The following is an 18,935-nucleotide window of genomic DNA, read 5'->3' as shown; positions in this document are numbered from 1 at the left end:
GAATGGGTGTTGCACTTTGTCGAAAGCTTTCTCAGCATCTATTGATATTATCATATGGTTTTTATATTTCTTTTTGTTGATGTGTTGGATAACGTTGATTGATTTTCGGATATTAAACCATCCTTGTGTCCCTGGAATGAATCCTACTTGGTTGTGGTGAATTATCTTATGGATACATTGTTGGATTCTGATAGCTAAAATTTTATTGAAGATTTTTGCATCAGTGTTCATTAGGGAGATTGGCCTGTAGTTTTCCTTTTTTGTGTTGTCCTTGTTCAGTTTTGGTATTAGTGTAATGTTGGCTTCATAGAACGTGTTTGGTATTGTCCCTTCCTTCTCAATTTTTTGGAAGAGTTTGTGAAGGACAGGCACTAATTCGTCTCTGAATGTTTGGTAGAATTCATTTGTAAATCCATCAGGTCCTGGGCTTTTGTTTTTGGGGAGGTTTTTGATTACCATTTCAATTTTGCTTCTTGTAATTGGTCTGTTTAGGTGTTCTATTTCTTCTTTATCTAGCTTTGGGTGATTGTAGAGTTGTAGGAATTTGTCCATCTCCTCTAGATTGTTGAACTTGTTTCCATATAACTGTTCATAGTAGTTACTGATTATTCTTTTGTTTTCTGCTGTGTCTGTTGTGATTTCTCCTCTTTCATTTGTGATCCTGTTTATTTGTGCTTTCTCCCTTTTTCCCTTTGTGAGCCTGGCTAGGGGGTTGTCTATTTCATTGATTTTTTCAAAGAACCAGCTCTTGGTTTCATTGATCTTTTGGATTGTTTTTTTAGTTTCAATTTCATTTATTTCTGCTTTGGTTTTTATTATTTCTTTTCTTCTACTGGTATTGGGGTTTTTTTATTGTTCTTTTTCTAGGTCTTTGAGCTTCGAGATTAGGTTGTTTCTTTGAGTTCTTTCTTGTTTCTTGATGAGAGCTTCTATTGCTATATATTTTCCTCTTATTAATGCTTTTGCTGCATCCCATACATTTAGGATATTGGTGTCCTCCTTGTCATTCAATTCAAAGAATTTTTTAATTTCTTCTTTGATCTCCTCATTAGTCCAGTGATCTTCCAGTAGTGTGGTTTTTAATCTCCATGAGGTAGGAAAGTTCCTTGCCTTCTTTTTATGGTTTATTTCTAGTTTGATGCCTTCATGGTCAGAAAAGATGGTTGGTATGATTTCAATCTTGGTGTATCTTTTGATGTTTGTCTTGTGCCCCAGTATGTGATCAATCCTGGAGAATGATCCGTGTGCACTTGAGGAAAATGTGTACTCCGTTTTTTGGGGGTTTAGTGTTCTATAGATGTCTGTTAAGCCCAAATGCTCTAGGTCCTTATTTAGAGCTTTAGTTTCTTTACTTATTTTTTGTCTTGTTGATCTATCCATTGTTGATAGTGGTGTGTTGAAGTCTCCCACTACGTATGTGTTTTCTCTGATGTCTGTTTTCAGAGAGGACAATAGTTGTCTGATATATTTTGGTGCTCCTTCATTTGGTGAGTATATGTTAATGAGTGTTATTTCTTCTTGAAGTATTGTCCCCTTGATCATAATGTAGTGACCATTGGGGTCTCTTTTTATTTTTTTGAGTTTGAAGTCTGTTTTATCTGTTATAAGTATAGCTGTTCCTGCTTTCTTTTTTGGTCCATTTGCTTGTAGGATTGTTTTCCATCCTTTAACTTTGAGCCTATTTTTATCTTTTGTAGCTAAATGTGTTTCCTGGAGACAGCAAAAGGTTGGGTTTTGTTTCTTAATCCAGGCTGCAACTCTGTGTCTTTTTATTGAAGAGTTTAGTCCATTTACATTTAGAGTTAATATTGATATGTTAGCATTTGTATTTGCCATTGTGTTTGTCTTTCCTTTGATTTTATTTATTTATTCTTTTAATAACTTTTTTTTTGGCCTTCTTTCGTTGTTATTCGTCCCTCTGAGGTTCTGGCTTTAGGATTCCTTGTAGTATTTTTTGGAGTGGGGGTTTAGTTGTAACGAAATTCCAGAGTTTCTGTTTGTCTGGGAAGGTCCTTATTCTTTCTTCATAGAGGAAGGAGAGCTTTGCAGGATAGAGTATTCTTGGTTGGCATCTGTTTTCTTGGAGTCTGTTGACTATGTCCCTCCACTCTCTCCTTGCCCGTAGTGTTTCTTCAGAGAAGTCTGATGTCAGCCTGATTGGTTTTCCTTTGAATGTTATCTGTTTCTTCCCTCTTGTCAGCTTCATTATTTTTTCCTTGTCTTGGATTCTTGGGAGCTTTACTATTATGTGTCTTGCTGTATTTTTCCTTTCGTCGTGGAAGTTTGGTGTTCTTGCTTCTTGTATATCAATTTTCATCTCCTTCTTCGCGTTTGGGAAGTTCTCTTCAATTATCTCCTGGAATATTTTCTCTGTTCCTACATCTCTCTCCTCTCCTTCTGGAATTCCTATAACTCTTATATTTCCTTTCCTCATGGAGTCAGATAGTTCCCGATGTCTTTCTTCGTTCTTTTTCCTTCGTACTTCTCTTTCCTTTTCTGTTTTGGTTCTTTTTATTTCTGTGTCTTCAAGAGTACTTATTCGTTCTTCCATTTCATCTATTCTGCTTTCATTGCTTTTCCGAGAGTTCTTTAGTTCCTCCATTAATTCTTTGATCTCCTGCGTTTCTTTTGCTTTCCTCTTTAGGGACTCAATTTCCTTCTTCTGATCATTGTTTTCCTTTATGAGTTCTGTCATTTTTTTAATCATGGCAATTTTAAATTCTCTTTCTGGAAGGCGCAGAAGTTCTTCCAAGTTACTGTCGTTGCAATCTGGGGGGTGGTTTTCTTTTTGTGGTGTGCTTTTTTCCTGAGTAGTTGTTAGGTTGCGTGTGGTTCTTCTACTCCCTACTGTCTGTTTTTCTAATTTGTCGTATGCATTGGGACACTGTGTTTCTCGGACTGGCCGGCATCTTGGGTGAACTTCTCCGCTCCGTCTGTCTCCTCCAGGAGCCATCTCTGGCTTCTGAGGGAGCTTTCTGCTGGTTTCAGGCAGTCTTTACTGAAGAAATGTCCCTGTTCTAAAATGGCGACAAGGGACTCAGTCCCTGAGCATCCAGTCTCAGGCACACTCTTCTGCGCGCCTGGTCTGCCCCGGCCGTGGGTGCCTGTTCCCTCTGTGGCCTCAGACTGCTGGTCGGAAGGGGTCTGGTGTGGGCTAACTTCCCAGCTGGCCACTGTCTCCTCCAGGAGGCTTCTGCCCTTTCAAGCAGTCTTAAGAAATTTCCCTGTTCTATGGGGTGTTAGTGACTTTTTTTTCTGGTCACTAGGTGGCACCAGAGATCTCTCCTATTGTCCTTGGGGGGCTGTTTTTCGCCCCCCCCACCCCGTGGGACAGGGAACCGAGAGGGAATGGTAGGGTAAACCTCAACGGCTTTGGGGTGCTGTGTCTGCCTTGTGCCCCACCATCGTGGAGAACCCATGCCCCGAATTTCGTGCCCCAGGTCTTAGTTCAAAGCCCTCAGGTCCAGGACGCAGGCTGTAGCCCAGTTCAGTGGCGCGGGAATGGCACCTTTTGCACCCGCTCCCGTTCCTGGGCGCCTGGTTCCTGCTCACTCAGTGAGGGACTTTCACCTCAGTGAGGGCCTCCGGGCATCTCCCCGCAAGCCTAGGTCGCAGGCGTGGGGACCTGGGCAGCCGGGATCCCGATCAGTGTTTGCTTTTCAAGCGCGCCAAGCACGCTGCTTTTCCGCGCAAGCTTAAGGCCCGGGGCTGTGTGCAGGTCTCCTCCAGAGTCTCTTTGTTCTCTAACGGCGCCGGGCGCCGTTCATTCACCGCCGCGGCGAATCCTGCAGGGTTCTCCACAGCTCCCGTTCACAGGGTGTGGTGGCTGCAATAGTTCCTTTCCACTCACAGTCCCGCTTGCTGCGTAGTTTGTTCTTGTTGGTCATTTTAGTTTGTTGTTTTCCTCCTCTCTGCTGGTCGGAGAGTGCCAACTCTGTGGGCGGGGGAGGGGAGCAGGGTTCTGCACTTTCCTCCCTTCTAGTCCTCTTTTATGGCCACTTTCTTCTTCGGGTAGTTTGCTGGCGTCGTCCGTTTATCTTCAGTGTCCCAGTTCTCACTGGGACCTGCTGCTTTTCCTCCCTATTAACTTTTTTTAATGGGAGATCTTACTCGCAGCTTCTCCTTGCCGCCATGTTGCTCTGCCCTCCTCCCATTTTAACAATACTAATGTTATTGTTCTTACTAATTTGTAGAAAACTTAATTATTGAGACAGTTAATCAATTTCCTTTTATATGATTGGACATTTTTGTTTCTTACTTTTTTACTGTTTGAACTATGTGAATAGTTTTAGAATTATATTATAAAAATTATGATTTTTAAAAAATTATCTTGTATCCCTTCATAAAAAGAACTTTCCCATTCCAAAACAAAATGAAATTTTCTTAATTCCTTCTTGTATCTAAAGTTTTATTTGCACATCTATTTCCTTAATGCACTAGGAATTTATCTTCATATAAATTGCTAGGGAAGAAAATTTCTATTCAGTTAACTAGTGTCCCAATTAATTTTGTTAATCATCTACTTTTCCACCTGTGGCTTAAAGTGTTAATTTTATGATATACAAAATTCTAACATATCTTTTCAATTTTTGCACTTTTGGGACTATTCCTTCGGTCTATTAATATGCTCATTTATCATTTTATTTAAAAGATATAAAAAAGATATAGTTTAGTGTATAATAATACTCATCCCCCATTATACTTCTTTTGAAAAATTTTCCTGGACTTTTTTTTAGTTTATAAATATAAAGTTTAAAATCATCTTGTCTAATTGCCATTGATATTTTTATTGAAATAATATTAAGTTTATATACTGAACTGGAGAGAATTGATATCTTTCTGATATTTAATACTGCTAATCAAAAGCACAATATAACTTTCTAATTTCAAGTATCCTTTTAAGTCCTTCAACAACATTTGAATTATTTTCTTTAGCATTTTTCTAGTAACAATTAAGTTATTGAATCATCTGTTCATCCTTAAAGTTGCTTTGGTAAATAGTCTTTTCTTCTACTATATTTAATCTGTCTGGGTGTTTATATCTCTTATATGATTATTTTATATTTTCTTTTAATATATTCAAATAGAAACAGTGTGATGTACTTGGGATTTTTGGGGGGCATAGTGAATTTGAATTTTTACTGTGGGGGAGGCTTATTAACATTTGAAGTATACTTATCAGAAATAAACTCTCCAAATAAATAGTACTTGATTACTTCAAATACTGTTATTGAAATGACCCAAAAGTTTTTTGACTAGTTGAAGAGATTGGGGTCAAAATAAGGGGGGTACAATTGTATGAGGAATATAAACAAGATGAAAATGCATACATAGTGCAAAAAATGAAAAATGATGTAAGAAATATATAAAAAATTAAAAAAGAAAGAAAAAAAAGAGAGATGTCAGAAATACATACTTCCTCATTAAATAACAGTGTTTAAAATATGTGAAAAGCTAAAATGCGTTTAAGGAGCCTCAATACGTTAGCACAAATGAGGTAAGAGATTTCTAAGAAAGAGAAGTCCAATTTCCCAAAGCATTATAGCAGCCCCTGAGATAAAGAGTTTTATTCACCTTGTGTTCCTTTACTTAATGGAGCTTTCTGTGCAATGACGCAACTGGGCTTCCCCCCAGAATGTCATTATATCTACCTGAGAGTGAAACTTTTGAGTTAGATACTAGTCAGGGTGTGCTTGGCTTTGATATTAAAAACTTTTTGCATGACGACTTTTTGAATGATTTCTAGTTAACGTTTAGTACCTTTGTCAGAACTTGATCTAAGGTCTAATTTTATTGCTAGTAATAGGAACTAATCCAAGCTGGTGCCCTGATAACCTTGCACTTAAGGAAGACTTACACGCCGATCTTGATCTTGACAGAATGGCCTCTGGGCATCCTGGAATATGAGAGCAGAGTCTTGTGAGGAGTTGGAGAAGGGCATTTCTTTTCTACTTATGTCATAGAAATGACCTATGTGATAGCAATTCTGAGAGACATACAGGGATTTTTGCCTTGCCCTTACCCTTGCAGAATAGCTTCATAGATTATAGAACTGGTTGATTACTTAATATATACAATCAGCTCTCAGCAACAGGGCACCTGGCACTTGTGTTGCCTTGTCATTTGTCCCTTTTTGTTTTGGTGTCACCCTGTGGGTCAAGAGATGTAGTGAGTTGCTACCTTTTCTATTCTTGCTTTTATTGTTCATGCAAGCGACAGAATGTCTAAATCTAAAAACAGCTCATTATTTGCTGTCCAGATCTGTCAGATTCACTGGGTGGGTTTCAGAGGACTGAACATCTGACCTCCAAACACCTTTAGTCACTGTTATTTTCTGAAATAACCCAATAATCAATGAATAGATAAAAGTTTTACATCATAGTATTGTTTGTTTTTTTTTTAAGATTGATTTATTTATACAAGCACTGGGGTACAGGCCAGAGGCGCGGGAGGGTGAGAGAATCCACCAGAGACAGAGTGGGCAGACGAACAGGCAGAAGGACCGAAATACACTGCTGAGGGGCGCAGTGGGCGAGACAGGAGAGGTCTGTCACGCCATGTGGGAATCTCCCTGGCTGTCCGGGAATCAAATGGGTGATTCGGAGGCTGCAGACAGCCTCGCAGTGCTGTTTTCAACCCGCTACGTCACCAGGGAGGCCCGATCATAATATTGTTATATGTGAAATGATTATTATTATTCAGCCACCTTACTGAATTCTCTTAAAATTTGTAATAGATTCGAGGTTTTCTGGACTTTGTTCATCTAATATATTTTAAAAATGTTTTTTTTTTTTCCTGTCTAGGCTATACTTAACTTAGTCTATAAAGTATACTAAATATACTCAGTCTACTATATAGCTATAGCATACAGTGAGTTTTATCATTCGTGGCAGTTATGTTCTATAAAGTCATCATGAACTCCTAATTAGTGAATCCTAAACCATTGCTCCTAATCGGAAGATTAGATTCATACATAGATCATATAGATTAGATTATCATTTTAGCTATTAAAAACAACTCATCCAGGTGAGCCTATTTTCTTTAGTTTATAAAAGGGAAAATGAGATTCAGAAGTGTAAAGTGAACTGTCTGGCATACTGCAATAATCCAGTGCCAGATTTGCAATTCAAACCCAATTCAAATGATTCAGAGTCAGTTTCTTATACCACATCAAGATGTTCTCTACTATCTTCATAGTTCAGCATCTCTGTATAAGAAACAAAGAGTGTTGCTTTTTTCAGTCTGAGCAGGGAATGTGCGTGCCAAGTAATTTAAATTTTTCACTGCTTTGCACATGTCTACTAATCACTAATGCCAGAAGTATTCATTTTGAAGTTACAGATGCATTTTAGTGAATTCACAATATGGAAATGTGTTGTGATCCAAGCAACATGCTAGTTTTCATGTTTAGGGAGGAGATTATGAGCTAAAGGCTGTCAGAAGGAGAGACTTTTTTTTTTTTTAATTTATTCAATACACTTGGATATTGGTGCTAAAAGAATTTAACTCCAAAATATTAGTAGCTAATTTTTGAACTAATAAATGAAATACCCAGGACCAAGGAAGAGTATTCCTATAAGTGTTGTGATTTGTAGGAATCAATGGAGTAGAAAAAAATATATTCCATAGGAAAAAGAACAAATGTTCTGCAGTCATTTCTGTTATGATGCAAAAATAAACATAGTGTTTAAAAGTCAAGGGGGCGTCCTCGGTGGCGTAAAGTGTTAAGCACAGCATTATGAAGCTATCAGCAGTCTCTGCAGCATGAGTTTGATCCCCGGCCAGCCAGGGAGCTACCCACATGGTGCAGCAGACCTCTCCCATCTCACTCGCTGCTCCCCTCAGCAGTGTATTTCAGTCAGTCTGCCTGTTCTGTTCCCTACTCTGTCTCTGGTGAATCCTTTTTACCCCCCCACTTCTCGCCTGTACCCCAGTTCTTGTATACAAAAATAAATAAATCGTTAAAACAATAAATAAAAGTCAAGGGAAAAATTTAAATGATAAATGTATATACTAAACAAACAAACAAAAAAAAAAAAACCTTGGAAGAGAACATTTTTATCCAGCATTTCAAATGTGTGAAAATTACTTGATAATGAATTTTTGCTATTAATGATTTCATAGAAAGATTTCTAGTGTCCAAAACCTAAACTCTGGGCCTCCCCTGGTGGTGCAGGTGGTTGAGCGCTGCACTGTGAAGCTGCCCGCAGCTGATCCTGGCCGGCTGGCAAGGATCCCACATGGCGCAGCAGACCTCTCCTGTCACGCCCGCTGCTCCCCTCAACAGTGTATTTCAGTCAGTCTGCCTGTTCTGTTCCCCCTCTGTCTCTGGTGAATCCACTTACCCTCCCGTGAATCTGGCCTGTACCCTGATTCTTGCATAAATAAATAAATAAAAATCTTACAAAAAAAAAAAAAAGAAACAAAACCTAAACTCTGCCCAATAACTCAATTGGATATTAATAGGCTGAGAAATAATCTCCCCTATGAGGTATCAGGTATAAAGTTGTAGAACATCTCTGGGGCATTTGGAAAATATTTTTAATGATTTAACTCTGTACTACCTAAGAGGGATAACTGCTTGGTAAGTGGTAATATAAATTTGTTTGATTAACCTCAACCCCCATTGTTCAGTTTCAGAGGCTTGGATCTTATGATGTGGAATATAGTAAGTGGCTTTTAGTGCAACTGAGATGATAAAATTTAATGATGATTGACTACCCAGTGGAAGCTTTTTAGTGGTCTACAACGTGACATGAAAATATTTTGGCAATATTATGATAAATTCAAGAAATTTCCTTTTCCCATAATTTGTAATATTCCCTGGGACTAGATTATCATGAATGGCATCAACTTCCCTTAATTGATAGACTCTCAGAATGGTCATTGGTGATAATTTTTCTCAATGTAATGCCTAAGGGAAACCCTGCATTCCTGCATTTTAGGATTTTAAAAAAGAGATGAGAATACATGGAAACAATAAGATGATAGATAAGTTAGTTTTCCATTTCAAGAGGAACTCTAGACCCAATAAACTAAATAAACTAAATTGTACTGGCTAAGCATAGAAAGCAACAAGAAAGGAAAGGCAGTAAAAACCCAAAGTGAAAGTACTGACTGGTTTGTCAAATGTCCATAAAAGAACATTGATGGCCGTCTGGTTCACATATAGACTAAAAGGAATAAGCAGATAAGTTAGAGAAAGCTCCAGGAATAATATCTTTAGTTAAAAATTAAGGACTAAGAGAACACTAAACATCCACGTCTGTTGCCAACAAGTGATTTTGAAGTCCCCAAAGTGCTGTTTCTCAAGTTGAAGGAATGGAAAGTCCGATATTTAAATATTATCAGCCCAGAAAATGCCAAGACAAAAACAAGCCCTAACAACCCAAGCATAAAACTGGGCTACTGGAGGAGTAGGGAGAGAGTGGAGAGAAAGGAGAAGTGGGGGGTCTCAGGGACTAGGGTCGAGGACTGAGTGTCCTGGTGGTGGATGTGGTGTGCACCTGAAGAGGCGGCGTCCTATGGTTCTGAGTCATGTACAGTGTCATAAACCAATGTGACCTTAATAAAAATAAAATTGTTTAAAAAATCCAAAATAAAAATCACCCACAAATTTGATAAACACTGCCTGAGTTAAATTTCAAAATATGTATAACCTTGGTGAAAGTATAAAAAAATTTCTCAACATAGAGAATAAAGTTAGTCTTACCTGTGATCTTTCTCTCGCTCTCTGTTTCTGTCTCTGTCTCTCTCTCTTCTCTCTTCTCTCTCCTCTCTGTATTTTCTCTACTTTTTTTCTCCAGAAAGTACGTGGAACTCACTACATTCAGACAAACCAGAATTCCTCTGTGACTGCAATGATTTGATTCTCCTAAAAAGATTTCTAAAAATAGAGAGATGTGAGGAGGAAGCTTGTTGGATTCTTAAATAGGTTCTAAGAAAAAGTATCTGAAACTTAGAAGTAGGCAAAACAGAACACAGGATGTTTTTCAGTGCAGTGTTGGTCTTGCTTGTTTACACCTCTACAACAGTCAGTCTTGAGGATCCAGCTCAAGCAGTAAGTCCTTTCTTAACTGCCTTTGGTTCTTGTCAGTGTTGGTTTCCTCCTCAATATTACACATACTTTGGGTTTTTTTTTTAAGATTTATTTATTTATGCATACAAGAACTGGGGTGTAAGCCAGAGGGGCAGGGAATGACAGGTTTCACCAGAGAAAGCGGGTAGCAGAAGAGGCAGATTGAATGAAATACACTACAGAGGGGCGAAGCAGGCAAGGCAGGAGAGGTCTACCCTGGCCGGGGATTGAACTCATGCTGCAGTGTCTGGTAATAGCTTGATAGCACTGTGTCTTTAACCCCTGTGCCACCAGGAAAACCCAACGTTACACATACTTTGTAAATGCTTAGTTGAATATTCTCACATGGTGCTGTCATTGAATGTTTATCCATGTGTATTTCTTGCTGCATTGACTCCTTAAAGTCCAGGCTATTTTTGAGTTATTTTTATATCTCTAGCCCCTAACATTGCGATGCCTGACACTTTAAAATGTGATCAATAAACAAATTTAATAAATGAAAGCAAGAAAGTCAGGCTTGTTTTAATGATATTTAGCTTGAATATATATCCTGAACACATTAATGGGACTTGAGAATGTTCAACCACTTAGCCATTCTCCTAGCCACAAAGTTACTGCCATTTGATTGATTTCTTTTTTCATTCTGAGTTTATACTTGGTTATTTGACTCCTACAGAGAAAACTTACATTTGCTTTGAGGGCATATATTTGTATCCACTAAGACTTAGCTTATCAGTGGGGCTGACAGAGAAGTGAGCTTGGTAATAGCTCAACTTTATAAAGAGGAATCCTCAGTGAGTCAAACATTCTATTACAGTTGTTTGTCACCATCAGCTGACTCAATTATTTTCTTTGATCTTAGTTGAGGGACACAGCTGATGATTCTTGTTTGTCTGTAGCAAGCCTATATCCTCCCAGTCTTTGACCAGGGGTGTCCATGAAAGGAAACTAGAGGGATTTCCTTATGTGAGCATTAATAGTATCTGCAGCACTTTGTAAGCTGTGAAGTGTTGCATCAATATACAAATCAATAGTTTTTCAGTGCAAATGATAAATGGGGCACTTGAATTGTTTTTAAAAGTTATTTTGAAAAAGTACATACATGTGACACTCTTCAGAGTAAGATTGTATACATTCTAAGTAGTATGGGCCCCTGTTAGTTTATACAGATCATATCATTGGTATTCTGCAGTTAACTATCAATAATATGGTCTCACCCTCCAGGAAAGTTGTGAAGATATAATTAATTAGGGAAGAATATAGAAAAGTGTCAAGAGGAATGATGTTATTATTCCTGGAAATTGTTGAAATAGAATGGAGATTTAATAGTTTTCAATCCTCCCCTCTGGAAACATTCAAACTTGCTTCTGAAATCTTAATTCTAACATTTTATCTCCTGGTGTATAGGCAAAAATATGTTTATTTAAATCACATGTTTCTCTTGTTTTCCTTCCACTGGCTGTGTGATTTCTTATTGAAGCAAATACAGGTAACTGACACCCAACTCTACCTCATTCCTGCCATGTTGAGGAAACTTGAAATATTTCTGATGAGAAGTTGAATTATCATGCTTGGCTCTTCCAGTACACTGTAGAATAAGGTATGGAAATTGCTTTGAGATGGCATACACTTCAGTATGAAATTATGTTATTTTTAATAATATATGGATTGCTTATGATTATAAATTCTATAAGCAATGGAGACTTTAGGTCTCTATAAGTATATTGAGATGGAGAATCCATGAATATATATATAGCAAAAGTTGAGCTTGCTTCTGCCTGTCCCTCTCTCCCTCCCTAACCTCTTCCTTCCTCTACACTCTCCATTCCAGCTAATATGAATGTCTCACTCCCCCCACTCAGTGATCACCAGGTCCAGTCTGGAGGAGTTGATCACGTATGGTGCTAGAAGTGATTATTGTAAAAAATAGAATCAACTCTCAGGATGAGCAGTTTCTTTAAGGATTATTTCACCATCTCTCTCACATAGTGTAACTGAAAGAAGGTTCTGAGCAAACAACCTGGATCATTCAGTAAATGCTAACTTTCTTATTCATTGGATTGCTAAGGGTAAAAACAATGAAAACTATAATAATTTAATCATCTGGGTTTTGCTCTGAGTATGTATTATATCTTTTTATAGTTGTTTTCAGGAGAAAGATTGATCCCAGCCTCTCTATTTCAATATATTGTGGGCGGAGTTTGAGGAGAGAAACGAATTACTGTGCAAATAGGAATAATGATGTAAGAAAATTTAAAAAAAAATTAAAATTAAAAAAATAAAAAGAATGCAAAGGCAGATGTAACTTTGGGTAAATCTTTTATCTATCACCTAAGTCTTGGCTCAGTATTTATTCAGTGTAGAGTTCACTCTCAGGAAGATATCTCAGAGTGGTCCCCTTGTAATCACCAGCAATTCTTGGATTTTAAAATAAAGTGTATCCCAGAATTCCAAGCATAAATGCTGAGATTCATTTCAATCAGATATCCCAGTTCACTTATCATTGAGCCATCACCATAAGGCATGCATTCATTTTTATTTGAGAACATATGGAAGGAAGAAGAAGGGAACTGATGATAGGGAGATGAGAAAGATATCTCTGTACTTGATTACAGTGGCTAATTTTCTCACCTCACTGGAACCAATGATTCTTCTTCTTTTTACATTTCAAGGACTATCTTGTCATTATAATTGATTTTGATATTCTTCATGCTACAATTATTTTGTCATTTTGCTTTCTGGGTTAGGTTGTTCCTGACAGTGAAACTGAGTTGTATTGCTTCCTACTTTTTTTTGGGGGGGGCCTCCTCCTTAAATACACTGCATGGGAGCAGACATGCAATAAATGTGCAGTAAAGATGGTGAATTGTTATAAATTACTGTCTAGCAGATTATTTTCCTCTAACAGGAGGGAGTGTATCTTTTTCAGTTTACTCTAACTGTACTAAGCATAAATATCCAAAATCTGCAATGATTTAGAGCTTGTTCTAACTGCTTGACTATGAATTTTATCATGTAGTTTTGGACTTTGCTATTTTGAGAGGAAAATTCACATTCAGAACACATTCTTTGTTCTGCATGCATAATTAAAATTTAAGTGGTAGTTATTTTCACTTGGACTTTGTCAACTCAATTAAAGTATTAATTTGTGTGATTCTGTTTGCAGGTCTCATGAAGATTAAATTTGCAGGTAAGATCACAGATTCACTTAATGATATAGATGCCATCAGAATAATAACATTAGGAATTATTGATGCTCAGAAAGAGGAAATGAGCTTGTTTTAGAAAAATTAGTTCCTGAATCTCTATCTTTGACATTTTTTTCTTCCTTTTCCCTCTCTGCCCACACACACCTGTTTTTGAATGTGGGAACATACTCAGCAAAAAATGAAGAAACTGTAGAATCTCTTTGAACATTCATATATTAACAGTGACATCCATGCACACCCTATCGTTGCATGGATACAGCCTTTGACTGAACTCTTTCTCCACATCTGGATAAAATGGGAAACATTCACACAATGATTATAATGCAGTCAGGACTGCCTTTCCAGGAACTTTATGCCTACACTCCTATGTAGGCTCCCTATGATCTAGCCACATGGATCTTTCACATCTCTGGGTCATCATATGTACTGTGATATCTTTCTGGAATGCTCTTTCCCTTTACTTTCATGTGACTGAATCTGACACTTGGTTCTTAACACAAATGTCACATGGGCAAGTGCTTTTTCTCAACCGTTAGTTTAAGTTAAGCCATTTTCCTTCAACACATTGTAGTTTTCCTATGTAGTTCTTGCCCCAGTTTATAACTGTTTATTTCTGCATTGATTTAGTGGACACCTGCCATTCAACCTACCACAAGGCAGAAAATATCTGTTTTGTGTACAGCTATGCATACAAGGCAACTGGCAAGTATTCTTCAACAGGAGACTAATAATTCTGTGTTTTGTTTTGTTTTGTTTTTATAAAATGTAGCTTTCAGTTTCTTTCTGAATAATCGTAGTAGCCATCTAAGTTTGACAGTGGCAGTTTTTGAAGATGAGTGCCCCTTACAACTTCCCTCCCTTCTTATATCTCTTGTTCCAACCATCAGAGATGGAAGCTATTTTCCCTTCTTTTAGATCTAGACTAGCCTTGAGAGTTTCTTGGTCAACAGGTTGGAGAGGAAGTGATATGTACTGGTTTCAGGACTAACTTTTAAGAAGTCTGACATCTTCCTCATCATCTCTCCTGGAAACTAGCTACACGGTGAAAGAAAGACCAGGAATGGATATTGAATGATGAGGCACTACCCAGAAACAAAGACAGAGGCAGAGATCACCTGGGCAAGTACTGAGATGACAAAATTGTTAGGGAAGACATCGTGGACCTTCTAACACACCCAGTTGCTAATTAAATGCAATCTAGAGAATGACACAGCCAGTGCCAAGTGAAGCTAGGAAACTTCTGCTGAATTCTGCTTGAATTCCTAGCACCAGAATCACAAGGAACAACTCATATTCCTTGTAAGTTTTGGGTGTTTTACTCTGTGGCAATGGAAAACTGAAATTGGCGTCCACGAAAAATCTTCAGCATCTCATTTAAAGAAGAGAGAATGTCAGAGACATTTAGGTAAACTTCCCAACATCACATACTTAGGACCCAGGTAATGGTACACATTTTTTAATAATTCTTAGTCTAGGGCTTTATGTTTAATTCACATGAATTTCACTACAGGCCAAATACACTCTCTGTGTTCCTAAACAACTGCAATGTTGTAAATATGTACTTTGTAGCACATATATAATAATAACAGGGTGATAATGTGATACGTGAAAGAGTGAAATCAATAGACTGGGAGTCAGAAGACTTGGGTGAGGGACCTAAGTTACTGCCCTCAGTTCTGATTGCAGTTCTGTCACCTGTAAAATAAAGATCACAGTATTCATCTTCAAGGTCTATGATGAAGTTTCAATAAGATCATGTACTTTAAACCCTGTATAATCTACAAAGAGTCATGTCTGTGTTAGCAGATAATTATCCTGAAATTTTAGAATCTGATTCAGAATCCTTTGAATTATTTAAAGATTTACCCATTTTGCAATTACCATTAACCTTTAGGGTGTGATGGTTATACTGATTCATTAGAATGAGAATAACACTATTTCTATTGTAATTCTAGAGGAAATGTAGGCTCAGAAGAAGAAATAAATTATTTGTCTGAATTTCACTAATGATCAAACAAAGCAGTCTGATCTTTGATAAGGCACAGTGCAACTCATGGAATTTTCAACACCAGAAATGCCCCACATTTTTTATATGCCATAGGCACAGGAACACAATTCATGGACAGTTAGAAAACACTCATCTAAAATCATATTTCACTAACTGATACTGAGAAACAAGGCCACCCATTAATAAAATGACTGATAAGATAGATGTCTGTGTCCAATTGAAGGAAGAAAGACCAGTATAAAATACTAACTTCTTCTAAAATAACCAATAACTATAATTCTTGGTTGTGAGCAGGAAAATGAAGAGAAGGTAAATATAGTTGGAAGAAACTTTTTTTTTTTTTTACTAATTTCATGTTTTGGCTAGGCATCAGAGCATCTCAGAGGTTAATTAGTTGAATATAATTAGTGTTGTATTTTCATTAGTCATTGGCTTCACCTAACTTAGTTTGAATCCTCCAATATTTCTGCATAACCATTTGATTATCTCAGCTTCCCTTAAAAATACCACACAAGATGGGGAGGGGGGGATGCTAATGAATTTTGCTGATAAAAAAATAAGAGAATTTACAAACAGTTGTAACTGACCTTGATGCTTTTCCTGCAGATTTGTGGATTGAAAAAATAATGGCATCAGTTGCAATAGACTAACTAGTCTTCCAGGATATGAATCTGTTGCTTTTATACCTTGCAGCCATATATCATTTCTGAAATCAAAGTAATACTACTACTCTTCCTTGTGTCAGCTCAATGAGTAGTTCATCTTCCTCTATAACATTAAGGGAGAGAAATATTTTAGAATGGCAGAAAACAATTTAAACTTGGTGACACCTAAAAAAAGAAAAACAAATTGACTCTAAGCCATCTAGACTGTAACCCAGAGATAAGGATAGAGTAGAAATTAAAACAAAAATCTCCAGGCATCATTTATTTTACAAATATGAAATTTCAAAGAAGGATTGTGGAAAGGAATGGAATCCTGCAAGACACACAGGATTAAATTCAAGCACAAATTTAATTTATTCCACTCCACTATAGATTGAGGCATAATTGAATACTGACCTTTGTCAATAAGTCCATTCAAGTACTAAAAAGGAAAGGTCCAAGATGTCTTCCTCTAATCATCAAAAGCACCAAAAATACAAATTTATGGTCTCTGCCTTCAGTGTTTTGATTTATAGCCAGATTAGCCACTGGACTACAAGATCTTGAAGTTCCCTAAAAAGTCCCACTTTGTATGAGTTATATTTGTTGTCTATACAGAGCCCATTATTACACGGAAAACCAAAATCTGTAATATATAGGGTATAAAATCAGAGGGAAATGTATCTCATCAACCTTTCTTTTGTATCCTCCATTTACTCTGGAAAAAAAGGCAGTAATTCAGAATTAGAGTGGATTTTTAAAATTTAGTATTTACTGGTATGTTACCCTACTGTTTTTTCACAATGTGGCTTACACAGAAAAGGCTCTGCCAGCAAAATATGAACTCAATTTCTGCTAGTCTGTATTCCTCCCGCCTGACCTACTGCCTTCCCCTGAAGCCATCTACAGAACTGTAGGGGACATTGATTAAATTTTTCAGTTTCCAAGCATAAATTTTATTCAGTATCACTTTCCCATCTCCTGTTGCCTTTGCGAAAATTTCAAATTAATACTATTGCTACTCTTATGGCTCATGCTTTTAAAAGATACAAGGCTACTCATGGAAATAATGTAAAAAGTTAAATTCTGGTTTCTACTCAAACAAGAGAAAAGAAGAACCAAAAGGGAGAGAGCCGTGCTCCCTATGATAGGGTAATTGTCTTTCATTTGTTGTTTTGAATCATGTGTCAGCAAAGAGAGAGTTTTGGTATTGTTGCATTGTTCTTCACATCCCCCCTCCAGTTCCCTCTCTGCAACCTCTCTTTTAAAAAAATTCTATCTTTCAAAAGCATGAACCATAAGAGTAGTAATAGTGATAATTTGAAGTTTGGCAAAGACAATGGGAGATGGGGAAATGATAGTGAATAAACAATATTTTTTATAAATTAAAAGTCCCAGTGCTTTTAAAGTCTTTTGTTTCCTTTACTTAAGGTCTTAGTCAAATACCATAAGTATTTTTTATCTTAAAAAAGAATCTGCTGTGTATAATACTTCACCCAAAGGCAGAGTTCTAAGTGGTAAATTTTAGGCCTCAGTTGCTGATATATTTTAGGAAGGATTATTGCACCATATGGACAAAATATTTTGTTTTCCTGTGTGCCATGCAAGGGGAGTCTTTCATGATTTATGTGAGATAATAAGCAATACATTCGTGCTTTCAGTATAATCTCATACACAGTTCCAATCTCATAAACAGAAAAGTCCTTATAGAATGTTCTTCCAATAGTCCTCTTAAAGAAATTGCCTGAACTGGTCAATGGTGAACATAAATAGGAAAAAATAAACCTTCAAAATTTTTAAACTCAATGATAGTGAAATACATGTTCTAAAATAGGAATTTTGACAAAGTACGGAGTAGGTGGGACAATCTGACAAAATAAATGGACTAACTTATAACTCCTTTTTTCTAAAACCAGTAAATATATAGCTGTAGAAATTAAGTGATGGAGGACAAGATCTGGAGGCAAAGACAGGGAATGATGAAAGTGAGATTCATCTCACTCTATATGGAACCCCTTTATCTAATAAGAATCAAGAACATTCTGAGAGAGCAGCAGTGAAGTGCAAGAATAAATGCAAGGTTGTATAGGGAAAAGCTTGCAGTGATGCCTGACTTGACTTCTCACTAAGGCAATTATATAAATTGTATATAATTTATATACATAATTATATAAATTACATAATTTGACCCCTAACAAATTACTTTTGAAAATAAGAGTGTCTTTATTTATAATTACCCCATAAAAATAAACAGGACTATTTAAATAAAACCAAATTTAGATATTCAGTCACAACTACTTGTAAACAGTAAGTAGTACATACTTGTAAATAATACTGTTTCCTTTAGCATGGGAGAGCATTTGTGAAATCTGAGGAAATTTTCCTAATTTGGAGAGGCAAGAGCATGGGACAAATGTTTAGGACTTAAAAGGCCCTAATGGATTCATTTTTTGCTATTTTCAATTAATAGACATTAAAATAAATGCTGGGGAAGAAAATGCCTATGGAAAATTGCATTGGTTCAGTCAGTCCTAACTGAGGTCACCAATGTATTCTAATGCCAGGAAATCCAAATTCTAAGAGTATTATGCATCATCCCCAGAATCTAGCACTCTCACCAACTCTAGTAAGTAAAATTATAAGGAGAATATCAAAATTATCAACATTATATGCATTGAGTATAAGGAAAACTAATAGACCTACAGAACTGGAAAACCTGCTTAAGTATAATAATTTCGAGAAAACATAGGGAAAAAACAATTAGGCAGAGCCAAAGTTCTCTAATTAGGATTGCCATAAACATAGGATGCACCTTACCCTTTTTAAAGTAGTAATAACTGAATTGGTGGTAGAAAATTCCATCTCCCAGCTTAACTAACCCTTTGATTTGAAGAATCAAAAAATCCATAAGTGAGAGAATGCAGAGCTCCCCTCCCCAAACTGAGGTGGTGACGGGAGGTCGTGGGGTCATATTAACAGTCTTGGAGAGTGTCCCT

This window comes from Talpa occidentalis, unplaced genomic scaffold, assembly GCF_014898055.3.
Source record: "Talpa occidentalis isolate TD23 unplaced genomic scaffold, MPIMG_talOcc4v2.1 talOcc4.5, whole genome shotgun sequence".
Taxonomy (NCBI): domain Eukaryota; kingdom Metazoa; phylum Chordata; class Mammalia; order Eulipotyphla; family Talpidae; genus Talpa; species Talpa occidentalis.
Note: the sequence above shows the minus strand (reverse complement) of the source record.